This window comes from Toxorhynchites rutilus, chromosome 2 (assembly GCF_029784135.1).
Source record: "Toxorhynchites rutilus septentrionalis strain SRP chromosome 2, ASM2978413v1, whole genome shotgun sequence".
Classification (NCBI taxonomy): domain Eukaryota; kingdom Metazoa; phylum Arthropoda; class Insecta; order Diptera; family Culicidae; genus Toxorhynchites; species Toxorhynchites rutilus.
In genome coordinates, this window is record NC_073745.1 from 146337689 (window position 1) to 146352298 (window position 14610).

General features: G+C 39.4%; 1 protein-coding gene across 11 annotated transcripts in view; it reads left to right on the forward strand.

The window, feature by feature from the left end:
- The window catches only part of LOC129770756 (serine/threonine-protein kinase Genghis Khan), a 286646-nt gene that overhangs the window by 113494 nt on the left and 158542 nt on the right, over positions 1-14610 (forward strand). For 5 of the 11 annotated variants that reach the window (XM_055773794.1, XM_055773803.1, XM_055773805.1 and 2 more), the window contains exons 1-2: positions 9583-10008; positions 10092-10544. The exons of 1 other annotated variant lie outside the window; for it this stretch is intronic. The gene's annotated coding sequence lies outside the window, so the exon portion shown is untranslated. Of the gene's footprint in view, positions 1-9573; positions 10047-10091; positions 10545-14610 lie in introns of those variants that run through there. 5 more of the 11 variants (XM_055773796.1, XM_055773797.1, XM_055773795.1 and 2 more) reach the window with 5 other exon arrangements.

Consider the following 14610-nt stretch of genomic DNA (forward strand, 5'->3'; position numbering starts at 1 on the left):
ATCTCTGCCACTTCAAGGATTACCAAACCTTAATTCTTATAATCGATGTTACATTGAACAATCTGAAGGATATCAGGAACCGTCCAAAAACCTCGTGGTTTTTAAAAAAACGATTATATTTTTTATTCATGTTTACTCAGTAATAAAATTAGAAGCATGTAACCTGTTTTGTTATTTGTTTGTTGAAAAATACTGCAATTATTGTCACGCTAGCTGTAATGTCACCTAGTGCCTCGTCAAATACATTAGCGCCTATGTCAGTGGTCTAACAATTCATAGCGCGCTGGGCATAGTTCCAAAGCCGCATAGAGAGTTGCCACAATGATATTAGGTTAGCTGAGGTCAGTTAACTGGCTGGTGAGAAACGAGAGCTTCAGTAATGACAATCTTGTTTGCATTAATATGACATTCAATGGCAACAATGTTTCTAATAAAATTAAAATATAGTTTAATATCACAGACAGACATAACACATTGAACGATTTCCTACTCGCTAAGCTCAAAGTACTTTTCTTTTAAAAAACTGCACATGCCTAACAACAGATGAATTTTACAAAAAAAATGGCAAACAAAACGAGCGAAATTCGTTAACTGGGCTCAACCTGGTTTGACACGAAATTTACTCACACAGATGAAATAGAGTACAGAATCACGGTATTTTGTTCATAAAATCTAACAAATTTATAAATTTCGTTATTTCAAACCCGTTTTTTCATCTGTTTTTTTCGCACAAAATTGAACTCGAGAAAAAAACGAATCTTTGTCGTGTTTGAATTCATAAAGTGCGTGAATTTCGCTCATCAAAAATGTCGAACAAGTATGTTTCATTTTCGAGTATCGTTCATGCTTCGTGCCCATAGAGGACCACTGGTCGGTTGTTGGACCTTATGGAATTGTGGAGTCCATAGTAGGCGCGACTTCCGCTGACTATGTATATCCGAATTTCCACTACACACTGCACCGCACACCGTTCATCGTTGCCTGTATCAGTCTTGTCAGCTTTCGGGGAAAGCCGTGTTCGTGTTCGGTACAGAACCTGTTTTGAGTCGCACTTTCATAGTGAGCAGACGCTCAGATAGACCCCCTTCCCTGTTAGCATACGACTAAGATCCCACCGGGGTTGGTTACTCGATTTTCATTATGGTTAGTCGTACCCCAGTCGGCACCGCGAGGAGGTAGGGATAGGAGTTACTGGACAAGAAGCTAAACGACCACAGGTAGGATCAACTTTATGCCTGCATGTACACAAAGTACCGATGGTACGCTTTGTCCAGTCGTTTACCAACCAAAAACAATCGTAAAACTGTTGAATATCGCCAAAACTACCGTATGTGATGTGCTCAGACCTTTTCGTGAGCGGAACAGCGTAGTCCGAGTGGCTCAAACGAAAAGTCGTAGTGAAACTTACAATCGTCGTCAACTGGATTGGAAAGCGTTGAGAAGTATCAAAGCAAACCCTGATGCCGGTACCGCTCGTAGTACTGTTTCGTAGAATCCGTCTGCGAGCAGGTTTTTGTTCGTATCGAGCAAACAACCAACTAAACAGAACGATGAAACATAGTCTGAATTCCAAAACTCACGCTCGGAGATTTTAGAGCATGTCTGCTAGGAATGCATCCCGGACAACATTAGGAAATGTTCCTAGCTTTCTACTCTCTACTTCATACTATCTATTCTATTACTCTCTACTTTTCACTTCCTACTTTCTACTCTTTACTCTTTACACTCTACTCCCTCCTCTGTATTTCTCACCCTCTACACTCAGGGACGATAGAAAAATGTTTTACTCAAAAAATCAATAAATTTGTGGTACACCTTTTCTTGAATGGTATGGTTCCCAGAGGAACTTTTACCGTCTCAACGAAGTACTACTTGCCTACATTTTAGTAATACTTAGTGAGGATTTCTTATGCCAAATAACACACCTTGAATGTGTTCTGAGTGGCGAGCTCTAGAATACGTGTGACCACAGCAAATCGGATGAAATTTCATTAATGAACGGGAATCGAACACGAACCTCCGGCAGAATATATTTCACGTTAACCTCTCGACCATGGGAACACGATGTGTCTTACTCCTACTCAGCGAATTCAGGAAAAAACTTCACTTTACGGGATAATTGGATTGTACTGTCCATGTTTAAAGAAAAACACCGTCCACGTATATTTTAAATTTTTTTTATTTGAAATAAGCTAAATTTGTTTTATTCTACATGTATATAAGCAGCAAAGAATACATTGTTAAAGATTTTAAATAACATCCAAGTTTGTCCAAGTAAATGCATCCCTCGGTGTGGTCTTCCATCTATAAAGATAAATTCTATTAAAAAATTGCAAATAGTATACATGAGGTGAATACTTACATCGAATATCACTTGTGTTGCTTGATCCTACTCTCCTCAGGATTCGCTGGTTCGCAGTCTTCAACTTGCTTGAACGGTACCTCAGAACATTTCATGTAAGAAAAAAAAACATTAGCTAAATATTAAACGAAAAAGTCCACTAATTAAATGATACGAGATTAACGATCTAAACTAAATAAGAAATCCATAACAGGCAACTGAAAACATGACATAAAATAAAACATTAATCTCAACAACAAAAATTGCAACGAAACACCCAATAGTATACAAATATCATAACAATAAAAATGGTAACATCTAAATATTAAAGAGGAACAAAAAACGAACAATTGAATATCCCAAAAAATCAACTAAACTCATAACAATAGCTAAAGTAGAATCTGCACCATGGAATTGTATAACAAAAACAGCACAAAACAAAACAACAACTCGCAACAAGAAGAAAATCAAAAATAATACACACAATACAACTCAACACAACAAACATTCACCCCCACATTTAGTTCATATAATTAATTTAAAATGAGCTGATAACCGATTCCGCTACTTCGCCCACCATGAACAGTAGGAACCGGAAGCAGAATCGATTTATTAGGCTTACGCCTTTTTTTGCCTTCAATAGCTGATTCTCCTGCTGTAGTTTTTTGTTCTCGGCCTTCATTTTGCAGAGATCTCTCTCGGCTTTTAACTTCTTAAAAACTGCATAGTCGATCTCTGACATATTGCTTGGTTCCCAGTCGAACACATCTTCGTTGTCATCCTCTAGATGTGTCTCACTAGGAACAAGCTGTGGCGGAGTTATATCCTCAATCCACTCTTCGGTTGGATCAATCAAATTCCCAAACCATACCTGGGTGTCCCTGGGAACCAGTTGTGGCGGCGTTACGTCCTCGATCCACTCTGCGCTCGGATCATTATAGTTGAAATACCACACTTGATGCTTTTCTTCGGTTTTTTGATTGCTTGCATTTCCAATACCCTGGAAAAAAGATATTATTAGAATAGCTACACTCTCTGAAACGATTTTCCTTACCTTATTTGAAGAACGACGTTTTTCCGCCCTAACTCCAGTCTCCTGAGTGGCCCAAGAGCATTTGGGAATCTTTGATGGTGTGGGAATCCTCGAAGTAATTGGTCCTCGCTCCATTTCGGCTTCTGGTGATGATAATAGCTGCTTCTCTCATGTAACTATAATCATCAGTGAGCAAAATCGTCGCATCAACGAAATGCTTGCTTCGATTGAAAATTAAAATTCGGAAAATAGGATCCCGGCCTACCCTTGCATCAATTTTCATTCTGACATTATTTTATTGTTGTGTTTCATGCGCAGCTTGAAAATATCTGAAATATCTTTCTCCCAAGAATTGTTAGTGAATTCCCATCGAAAAACGGTTCAGAGTGTTTTTCAAAGCAGGACTACATCGACCAGAAAGACATAGGGCGTACAATGACTTCCTTGCGCTTGCAACCAGTATGGATAAAATCGCTTCATTACTCGCCCTGTCAACTGGAAAAGCTCTACCAAGTAATTTTGAATGTGATGCGAAATAAATTCTTCGTTTTTTTGTTGCATAAAAATAAGAATAGAATCATGGTTGTGCACTTTTTTAGTTACTGTAAGTGCGAACCACAACATAGAACATGGAATTTCTAGGAATACTTGCAATGCAGCGTGTTAGAAACTGAACACTATTCAAGAAATTGATTGATTCGAGAAAATATTTTTTTTTAATTGATCCTACAGGGAATCAAGTGCTTCATTATTATTTTAGTTGTAACACGTGTACAAAAAGATTGAATTATATAATTTGGTAACCCACTATTCTCTAAGGGAAAACAGAATTAAAAATTTCTAATGATTAGCCGGAAAATAATTCGGAACGGTACAACCAAAACTTCACCGGAACATACTTTTTGAAAATTTTACATTCCAGAATAAGCTTCCCGTCTCCTATATCATTCTTGGAAACTATCAAAAGCTCGTAGAAATATATCAATATGTCCCGAGTTTTGTGCGGAGTGCTTCATATTGCGAAACAATTCGATCAAATCGTCCAAGATAATTGCAGGAACTCCATCCAACATAGGTGATCCGGTATCCTTAGTGTATGTTCCGTTTGCCGTTCCACTTGGTAACATCGTATCCATTGTGCACGATTGGTAGCACCCATAACCATGTGTCTCCATCATGGTGGTCGCTTCGTGATCAGAAGGGTTCACAGTTAGCAGAATGGAATCGATTTCATCGGTGAATATAACACATAGTTAGATATTAACTGCTAACGAGAAAACGGCGGATACTTATTTGTGTTGCATTGTTACATCCAGATTAATACTTGGAAGTACTTGATGTTTGAAATACAGAAAAGAGATCGATATTTTACCTGGTAGTCCATACAGCACTACCCCTTAAGGTGCCTGATAATGCGATGAAGTCGAAAGCATAACTCGCTTACACACAGGGAAAATTATACTCTTCTTAATCTCCCGACATACATGATCCAGTCCAGCAATGCTATTCCAACTCGTAATCGTCGACTTTTTCATATTGGGACCCATTCTGGAGGTTAAATAAGATAAGAATTCTTCAACGTTGGGAAGGGATTGCATTGTTTCTTGCGTATTTTGAAACACGTTATATTCCTCCAATTGTAAAGTATTATCATTTTATATGTTCAAGCAATAGATCCATACATAATAATTATAAAACAGAATATACTCAATGTTTAAGCAATCAAGAAATCACCCTCATCATTTATATAATGAAAATAGAAATTAGCTAAAGCACTTGACTCTCAGGCTCTAGGTACATATTCTCAGACGGAAAAATACAATCCATCTTATCCTTTTTGAGAATCTTATACTTACATTTTCATTTTCTTCGTTTTTTCGATAGCCTTCTCTTTGCTGTTTTTTTTTGTGACCGGGATGGCGTACCAACATGCTTGGATCCTATCCCACAGTTTCCGTTTATTCTTCGACTTCTTCGTGACTGCGCTGCATGCCACTCCATGATGTCGACTTTGTTATCCTAGAACCACGGTCTTGACGTCGTGCATCGAATCGTTATCCTGCATTAACTGCCATTTCAGGGGCATTTCCCACTCGGCGTGTGGCAGCATAACACCCCTAAGTATTTGGGCGTAGGTAAGTACTGATCTATGATCTTATCCACCCAGTACAAGGGGCCAACCCCGTACCAGGAGAAGCCCCCTCCACACCATAGTGTTCCCTCCTCCATGCTTGAAGATATTCATGGTATACTCTGGCATGTAAGCGCAGCCTAATGGGCAATGGACCCAAGTTTTTCCACCCGAGCCGAAGAGGTTTACCTTCGTCTAATCCGACCACAGTATATTTCACCACTGCGTTTCCTTCCCCGGACCGATCCAATCGAAGTGGACTTTCGCGAACTTCAGCCGCGCCTTCAGATGCTTCTGCGTCAGCATCGGGACCTTCCGGGGGCTTTTACCGCCTAGCCTCTGCTTCACCAGCCGCCGCTGAACTGTCCGGGAACTCACGGACAATTTCCTTTCGTCCCGGATCTTGTTCGAGGCCTTGAAGGGATCTTTCTTGAAGGCTCGCTTTATGGCCAAGTCATCCTTAGCGGTCGTTTTCCTCAGGCGTTCAGTCGTTTCTGATTGGAGGGCATTAAACAAGTACTCTGCGATATCGCGTTGGTTGCTACCTGCCTTGGACATTTTGCGGATTAACATCCGCTGTGTTTCTATGCAATTAGGCGCGCAACCCATTTTTCGTTTACTGTAACTAGAATTCGAGGATAAGAACCTTACATACTTCTTGTTTGCATGATAAATACTTACCAGGATCCGAAAAACAAGAATACCACCGAGAAACAATCAATTTTTTTCAAAAATCGGTCGAAACAACACTCGGAACAGCCGAAACACGGAACTGGTCGTAAATTTTGTCGCGACATTGTAGTTGATAAGTATGCTAAAAACGCATTTTTCAATGAATGACTATTGTTTTAACTACAAATGTTATAAATTTCTTCGAACAATTCAGATAAATTATTATAAATGGATTGAAGCATTGGATTGGATCATTTTTTTTTCAAAGTTTTGTCATCTTATTTTGCTATAAGCATAAATCTCTGCATAACTCAAGAACTAATCAAGCAAATGGAATCAAACTTGGCACATAGAGGTTTTAGGGATCGATAAACGTTTCCATGGTGGTTCCACACTCCTCCCCCTTCTCTAAGGGGAAGCTACCATACAGATGAAACACAAATTTTTGCATAACTCGAAAACCAATCAAGAAAATCAAGCCAAATTTGGCATGTGGAGGTTTTAGAGTACAATAAATGTTTCTATGGTGGTTAGACACTCCACTCCCTTCTCTAAGGGGGAGCTGCCATATAAATGAAACACAAATTTGTGCATTACTCGAGGATTAATCAAGCAAATGAAACGAAACTTGGTATGGTCTTCATACAGGGTTTTCCAACTTTAAATTCCGAAAGATAATTGAAATAAAACACACTTAGAATTCGAATTTCGATGAAACTTTTATTTCAAATTAAAGTTTGGTTTATGCCATTATGTGTGAAATACAACATCATTCAAATGTCCACCTAGGGCTTCCTCGCACATCTTGATCCGGAACAGGTCATTTTCGATGACTTTTCGGCACATATGGGGTGGTATCTCGGTCATAACTTCACGAATGTTGTCTTTCAAATGTTCAAGAGTTTGCGGAGAGTTGGCATAGACACGGTCTTTCGCATAACCCCACAAAAAAAAAAGTCTAGCGGGTTCAAATCGCATGATCTGGACGGCCAATTGGCATCACCAAAACGCGAAATTATGCGTCCCTCAAAATTCGTTCGCAATATGGCCATGTTCGGTCGTGTTGTGTGGCACGTGGCGCCGTCCTGCTGAAACCACATGTCATCCGTATCCATATCTTCAATTTGTGGCAACAAAAAATCGGTTAACATGCGGCCATAGCGCTCACCATTTACAGTTACCGTCTCGCCGTCCTCATTCTCAAAGAAATACGGCCCGATGACTCCACCAGAATACTGTCTAAGATGACTGAAAATGGGAAGTATTTGCTTTGACACGTAAGCCGGGAAATCATATGCATGCTCGTAGTAGATAGCAGATACTATTTTGCTGAACGCAGCCAAATGTTTGTGCAATCCTCACACACCTAGTTTTAATAACAGAATGGCGCACTTTGACTCACAACTGTTATTTGATTGAGGAATATTTCGAAATTGTTCAGTCATAGTGAACTAAATCTTAAAAAATGCTTCAGTTGGTTCAGTCAGAGCGGACATGTACGTATAGGCAGCTAAAAAACTTCCTTCTTTGGCATGATACTTAATGTTTTTTACAATTATCATACGCCAAAGTATTACTAACTAACACTTCTGAGAACAATATTGAACGCAAAAATTAAATGCTTTGAAAATTGCAGAGCACTGAACTTCAAGTTCGTTTTTCTCGAAATCATCAAAATGTCACATGGTCCGGTCTGACTTAACACCGACCAATTACATATTGCCAAGCGTTGTTAGTCCATTTGATGTTTGCGGTAATGAAATTGATCTTCGTTCGAATGTGGTAATAGATTTTAAAGTGATAAAGCCTATATCGTCTTCTATCTATATAAATACAGTGGAACCCCGATCATTCGCGAGCGGATTATCCGCGAAAGCGAGTTCCATAGTAATTCTATAGAGCTTCCCAAAATTTTACAGTGAGACGTAGGCGACGTGCTCTTTTATTTCGATCAAAGCTTCCATATTATCTGATCACTGGTGCACACGACCTTGCAGATGGATAGTTTAATGTTTTCTGTATTGATAGAACATAGTTTTCATGATCTAATATCTCTATTTCGTATAAACACCTCATTTTTAGTAGTATATCACGTTATCCGAGATTTTTGTTATCCACGATGACCTAGCCAGACTCTCATAAGACGCGACGCGAGACAAGACATAACACTTATTGTTCTTACTTAATTAAACGAATTAAAATTTACCTTATGTCGACCGGTTTCGGGCGCGAAGCTGCCCATCTGCGGGACAATGTCCGACTGGTTACATCTTCGTACGTGTTGCGTAGTCGTCCGAAGATTTAAGAGATAAGTCACTGTCTAAGTCACTAGCCAGACTATTTCACGGATAATCGGCGGGGTTCTACTGTAATGATGGATCGCCGAATGTGTTGATAAGAGCAATACTCGAGAAAGGAATTGTCCGATTTAGGGCTGTCTTCATTCTATCATATTTTCTGTATCAAATATTTATTCCATGTAACGGAGAAACATGTTATTTGCAAGTGGATGAAAAATCTTGCACGAGAATTGTGTCTGAAAATAGTCTGAAATTATAACGTCAAGTTTTAATAGAAGTACTGAAATTTTTGAGTAAAAAATATTTTTGAAGGATAGATTAGAAGATCAATCAATGAACAGTTCTGCGATTGGACCCTTGAACGCTTAGTAAAAAAACGTGGATGTGAAAACGAAAAATAAATTTTGGGCGGGACGAAGTTTGCCGGGTCAGCTAGTACCTAATAGAACTCTGATATCAGATTAATCATAATTTATTTTCTCGTTAAAAAAAAATCGCGGAAATCTCATATATTTTATGGTGTTCACCCCCTTAAATCGTTCCAAAAACATAGATGAAAATATCATATCAATTTCGAAGTCACACTACTACGATCGACGAAACAGTTGGAACCAATCCACGAAACGGTTTCCTAGAGCACAACCAGTCATGCTGAACCGAAATATACGATTTGTTGCGACCGAGATTTCGTCGTTGGTGGCAGACCTCAATCTATTGTTTATATGTAGGTTAATTACCGAAATGTTAATGTTTTTCATCTATGCCACCTACAAGATCTTTAGACATTCGCTCCAGCAGTTCAATCTGCAAATTGTTTCCGCGTGTCGAGTTTGTTGTCGTCGGGTAGTGTTTATGTGCAGCATAATTTTTCGTCGGGTATAGCGGTTTTGATGTAATATGTGTACAGTATTTGTGTTTTTCAGAATGGTGCAGTGGTGTTGGTGCGGTCACCGTTTTGCTATGTGAGATGCATGTTTCTCTCATCAACAGCTCACCAATCTCGCTATACGCTCTGAGCGGGGTTTCCTTCTCAGGCGGCTCGGCTCGTGTCAACCGTAGGTAGGAGAGTACACAGTGTAAAACATACTTGCGTTAATAGTTACGAAGGTACAATCGTGCTGCAAAGGTGGTCGCTTGGAGTTTGCTGCTATGGTTGGTGTGGGGTGCGTTATTATTTGTGTTGCTGTTATTGCTGTGAAAACTTCTATTAGACAAAACCAGTACCAGTCGGTTGAAAATGTATTTTGGAGTGGGAGGAGTAGGTAAATTTCATTCGCAGCAGCAGCAGCAGCGACAGAGTCGAGTTTTGCTGACGAAAACGACACAAGAAAACGGCACAAAAGCAAGCAAGCAACAACAACAAAGCGGTGAAGGCAAAGAAGAATGAAAAAATTGAATCAAAGTGTCTCAGTGAGTTTTTGGCTAATGCATGAAGGTTTTGCATATTTGACACAGTTGCTACGATGGCAAAGGGAGAGTGTTGACCTTTTCCTCTTGTAGAAATCGAAGAGTTACGTGCTGACGGGAACAGGTTGATTGTTTCGTTGTGGATTTAGAAAACAAAATAAGGTAGTGTATTTCTTCTGAAAATTTCTATTTTTTTCTGTACAACAGGAGTGGAGTACGCTGGTAGTGAAAAATGTGCCACATTAGAAGGGGTTTCGAGAGTGTTCTAAACGAGAAGCTTGTTGGTGTGGAAAATCAATCTTCAACATTGGTGATTTCAATGTTTGGAAAGTGTATCAAAATTGGAATGGAATAATTCATCCAACACGGGTGGCTGTGCAGAAAGTGCAGAAAAGCCTCCAAAGTGAAGGACTGTGTTATGTAGTGATACTCTAATGAGGTAGACAAATCAGACAACAAGTTTGCCAATGGTGAAATAGTTTTCTCGAAGAGAAGAAAAAAAATTAAAAACAGTGCATACGTAAACTCGAGTGTGTAGAAGGAACCATTCATAGCGCCATTGCCAGAGGCAGCTTTGAGTGCCACCTAGTACTGCACCGCGAGCAGTCGGCTACTCACCAGTCGAAGTGAGCAGTGAAAAAACCGGAGAAACCGATGAGAGTGAGTTAAATTTTGTGTGTGTGTGTGTGTGTGTGTGTTTGGATGTGAGATGAAGAAAAGAGAGCAATCGCAAACATAAAAGTATAGAAAAAAAATATCGTTTGGATGGTTGTGTAGCTGATTTACCGACCGACCTCCAGCAACACCCGCACCTAGATTGATATACGCGTATGTCTGCTAAACAGCGTGCTGTGCGGAATCCGGTGTAACTCAGGTGAAAATATGTGTCACATTACCGTCAAGCAGACATACCGCTATAGTTCAATTAGGTGACGGTATGAACTAACCCAGGAGCACTGTAAATTCTCGTGAACAAGTTTTTACGCGTGGGTGTGGAAGGTGATAGGTGTAAAGCGAACCTGATAGGTTTGTCAGGCTTTCTATGATTTTTCTGCTCGTTTCCATCATTCTTTTCCAATTGAAGCTCTTTTATTCTACGAATTATGGTATGTTGCAATAAAGTGGTGTTGGAGCAGCAAACTCTTGGATTAGTTGGAACATTTTCGAGTTAGTTGTTGAATTTGTGAAATAGGAAAAATTCTCTATCCCATCCGCTTACCCAAACGCACCCGAATGGGAATGAGAATAAAAACGACAAATATAAGTTATGGTTTATATTACAATTCTATTAATAAAATATCGTTGATTGAATAAGCCCCAAGATATACAGAGGGAAAGATTTCGTGTCATCGTGTCTGGTGCCGACAAACGTGGTTGCGTTGGTAGCAAACGAGAAGAAAATCGGAAGATTCGTTGAAAGTTTTTTAATAGCTGCCAACAGTGGTGAAGCAGGGGAGAAAAAAACAAGCAACTAGCGCTAAGCCTCACATGTGTAACAAAAATATTAGAGACGTTTGCACTAAGGTCGGACAGATCAGAAATATAAGTTTGAGAAAAGTTTAATAGAATGGAGAATTCATACAAAACATAATTCAAGAGTAACATGTCAATAGAGTCTATCGGATGTGATCGATTCTCTTCATTGACTTTCTCTTTCGATGACCATGGGCCTTGCAGAGAAATTTTGCGTCAATTTTACCATATTGTCTGATGAGCGAAGGTCCCTTCTACATTTCTGACCGTCGAACATATACGAGAATGCCAAGTACAGTAACGTCTCGATTATATAACGATACTGGGCGTTTTGAACACGTCTCGTTTTTCTTCCTCTTCTTCATAAATGGCACTAACGTCCCTAGAGGAACTTCGCCGTCTCAATGTATGCGTCATTTTTATTATTAACTAGCTGACCCGGCAAACTTCGTCCCGCCTAAAATTTGTGTTTTGTTAACAATACCTTCACACATCAACGTTTTCTTACTATGAGCAATTTCATATTTCTAACAAAACTGTTTCATTTCTATGGCAGACCTCCCCCCTCCCCTCTTCGGAAAGGTAGGAAGAGTGTTGAACCACCTTAGAAACAGTCTTCCGAAAAACACTTACACATGTCCACGCGATGTGAAAATTCCATGTTTTTGTTTGAATTCGAACATGATTCTCGCTAGTGTTGAGTGTCTATCCCCAACACGAACAATGATACACAAACATAGACATGTGAAAACAAACACGATGTTTATAGTTCAAGAACATCATGTACAAACATATCACCCGATGTCGCAGTATTCATTGCTTTCGTTTCGTTTCTTTTCATACACGGAAAGAAATTATTCATCCCAAAACATTTCTTCGTAGAATACTTTTTCACAGAAACGAACTTGAAATTTAGTTCGCATTTCAAAAATTGCACGAACTAAGAGGCTATAAGTTCATGCACCAAAATATATATTTTTATTAGGACTCAGGCGTCAGCCTAACGGGGCCGGGAGTTCAATATTTTGACAATGTTTGCTTACAACTATGTTAGTAATATGTAACCGATTACTCGCGGTTGGCTCGAGGTTAGTATTACAAGTGTTCTTATAATTGGGATGTTGCAGTCTTCAGTGCTCTGTACGTGTGCCCGACATGGGATACTTCCTATTGGGATGCAGCTGACCGTTAATCAGCAACGACCCCCTAGTCTGCACTCCATATGCACACAACCTTCGGCCCGTGTATCTGTAAAGTGTGTGTTTGTATTGCCGCGACTAAGTAAAAGTTTATAGATCGTTCATGCACATTTTGCAAGTCTGATTAAATAATCCTTGGTTTCGTTCAAAGAAAACATTCTCTGAATAGAATGAAGCTTTCTATTTTTTTTGCGTGCATGTTGACAATTAAAGTCTGGGGAGCCGACAGCGGGCGACGTCGTACAAATGCTGACCAAAAAAATAAATACCCAAAAATTAGTTCTATATGCAACCTTCAGCGGCACACAGCAGAACCAGCAGAGAAATTTCAGCGGCTAAAACACACCAATAATTTCTCGATGTTATCACAAACTGTATGAAGGAAAAAACTAAAAGCTACACTTACACTGCACTACATATGCTATGTGTGCATGCGATTGCATCATCCTTTCTTCTCCTCTTCTCCGCTCGTTTTATAGCTCGGGTCGCGATCGCAGTATTGGGCCATTTGTATTCAAAGATCCAGCCAAAATTGTTGCTCCCGTGGTCGAGTGGTTAGCGTCACGCCTAACATGTCACTACTGAATAATTCAATTTTAGTACTTGTTCAAATAGCTAATAATATCGAATGTTACATGAATTCAATATATAAATTGATGCGTGCACTAAATAATGATATCAGATGTGAAAATCTCTCATATCAATCGATGTTTATTTTGTTCAGAACAGAAAAAGAGGTTTATTTTATTTGCCCAATATTTTTGATGAAGCACCCATTGTCATGAAAGGAAAGCATTTTTTTAATGTCAACATACCAACACACCACGCGTTGAGTGGTGGTGGTGTGGTGTCCGATTCGCTTCTTCTACTCTACGCACTGCCGGTGCTTGGGGTGAAAATGCAAGAGAAACTGTACACCATGTTCGAACATCATGTGAAACATTGGGATTAAACATCGTATGTCCAAAAATACCACGAGTACAAACATGTCACATTTTCTAACATAGGTACGAAAAAATCATGTTTGTACTCAAACACAAAACTGTGAACAGCAGCGTGGACATGTTTATTCCGGACGCAGTGTTTTTTGTGAAACATGGAAGACTGCTTAGAAATGTTTCTTACTCCCTAAAATTTCCATATGCCAAATGTGGTTCAGTTGCTTAATTAGTTCTTGATTTATGCAGAAATGTATGCTTCATTTGTATGGCAGTACCACCTTCCCCCCACAGAGAGAAGGAAGGAGTGTCTAACCACCATAGAAACATTTATTGCATACTTAAACCTTCAGATGCCTCATTTGGTTTCATTTGCTTGAATAAATCTCGAGTAATGCAGAAATATGTGTTTCATTTGTATGGCAGCCTCCCCTTAGAGAGGGGGGCGGAAAGTCTAACCTCCATAGAAACATTTATTGCACCCTTAAACCTTCAGATGCCTAATTTGGTTTCATTTGCTTGAATAATTCTCGAGTAATGCAGAAATATGTGTTTCATTTGTATGGCAGCCTCCCTTAGAGAGGGGGCGGTGGAGAGTATAATCACCATAGAAACATTTATTGCACCCTTAAACCTTCAGATGCCTAATTTGGTTTCATTTGCTTGAATAATTCTCGAGTAATGCAGAAATTTGTGTTTCATTTGTATGGCAGCCCCCCCTTAGAGAGGGGGGCGGAAAGTCTAACCTCCATAGAAACATTTATTGCACCCTTAAACCTTCAGATGCCTAATTTGGTTTCATTTGCTTGAATAATTCTCGAGTAATGCAGAAATTTGTTTTTCTTTTGTATGGCAGCCCCCCCCCCCAGGGGGGTGGAAAGTCTAACCACCATAGAAACATTTATTGCATCTTAAAACCTTCAGATGCCTAATTTGGTTTCATTTGCTTGATTAATTCTCGAGTAATGCAGAAATTTGTGTTTCATTTGTATGGCAGCCCCCCCTTGGAAAAGGGGGCGGAGAGTCTAATCACCATAGAAACATTTATTGCACCCTTAAACCTTCAGATGCCTAATTTGGTTTCATTTGCTTGAATAATTCTCGAGTAATGCGAAA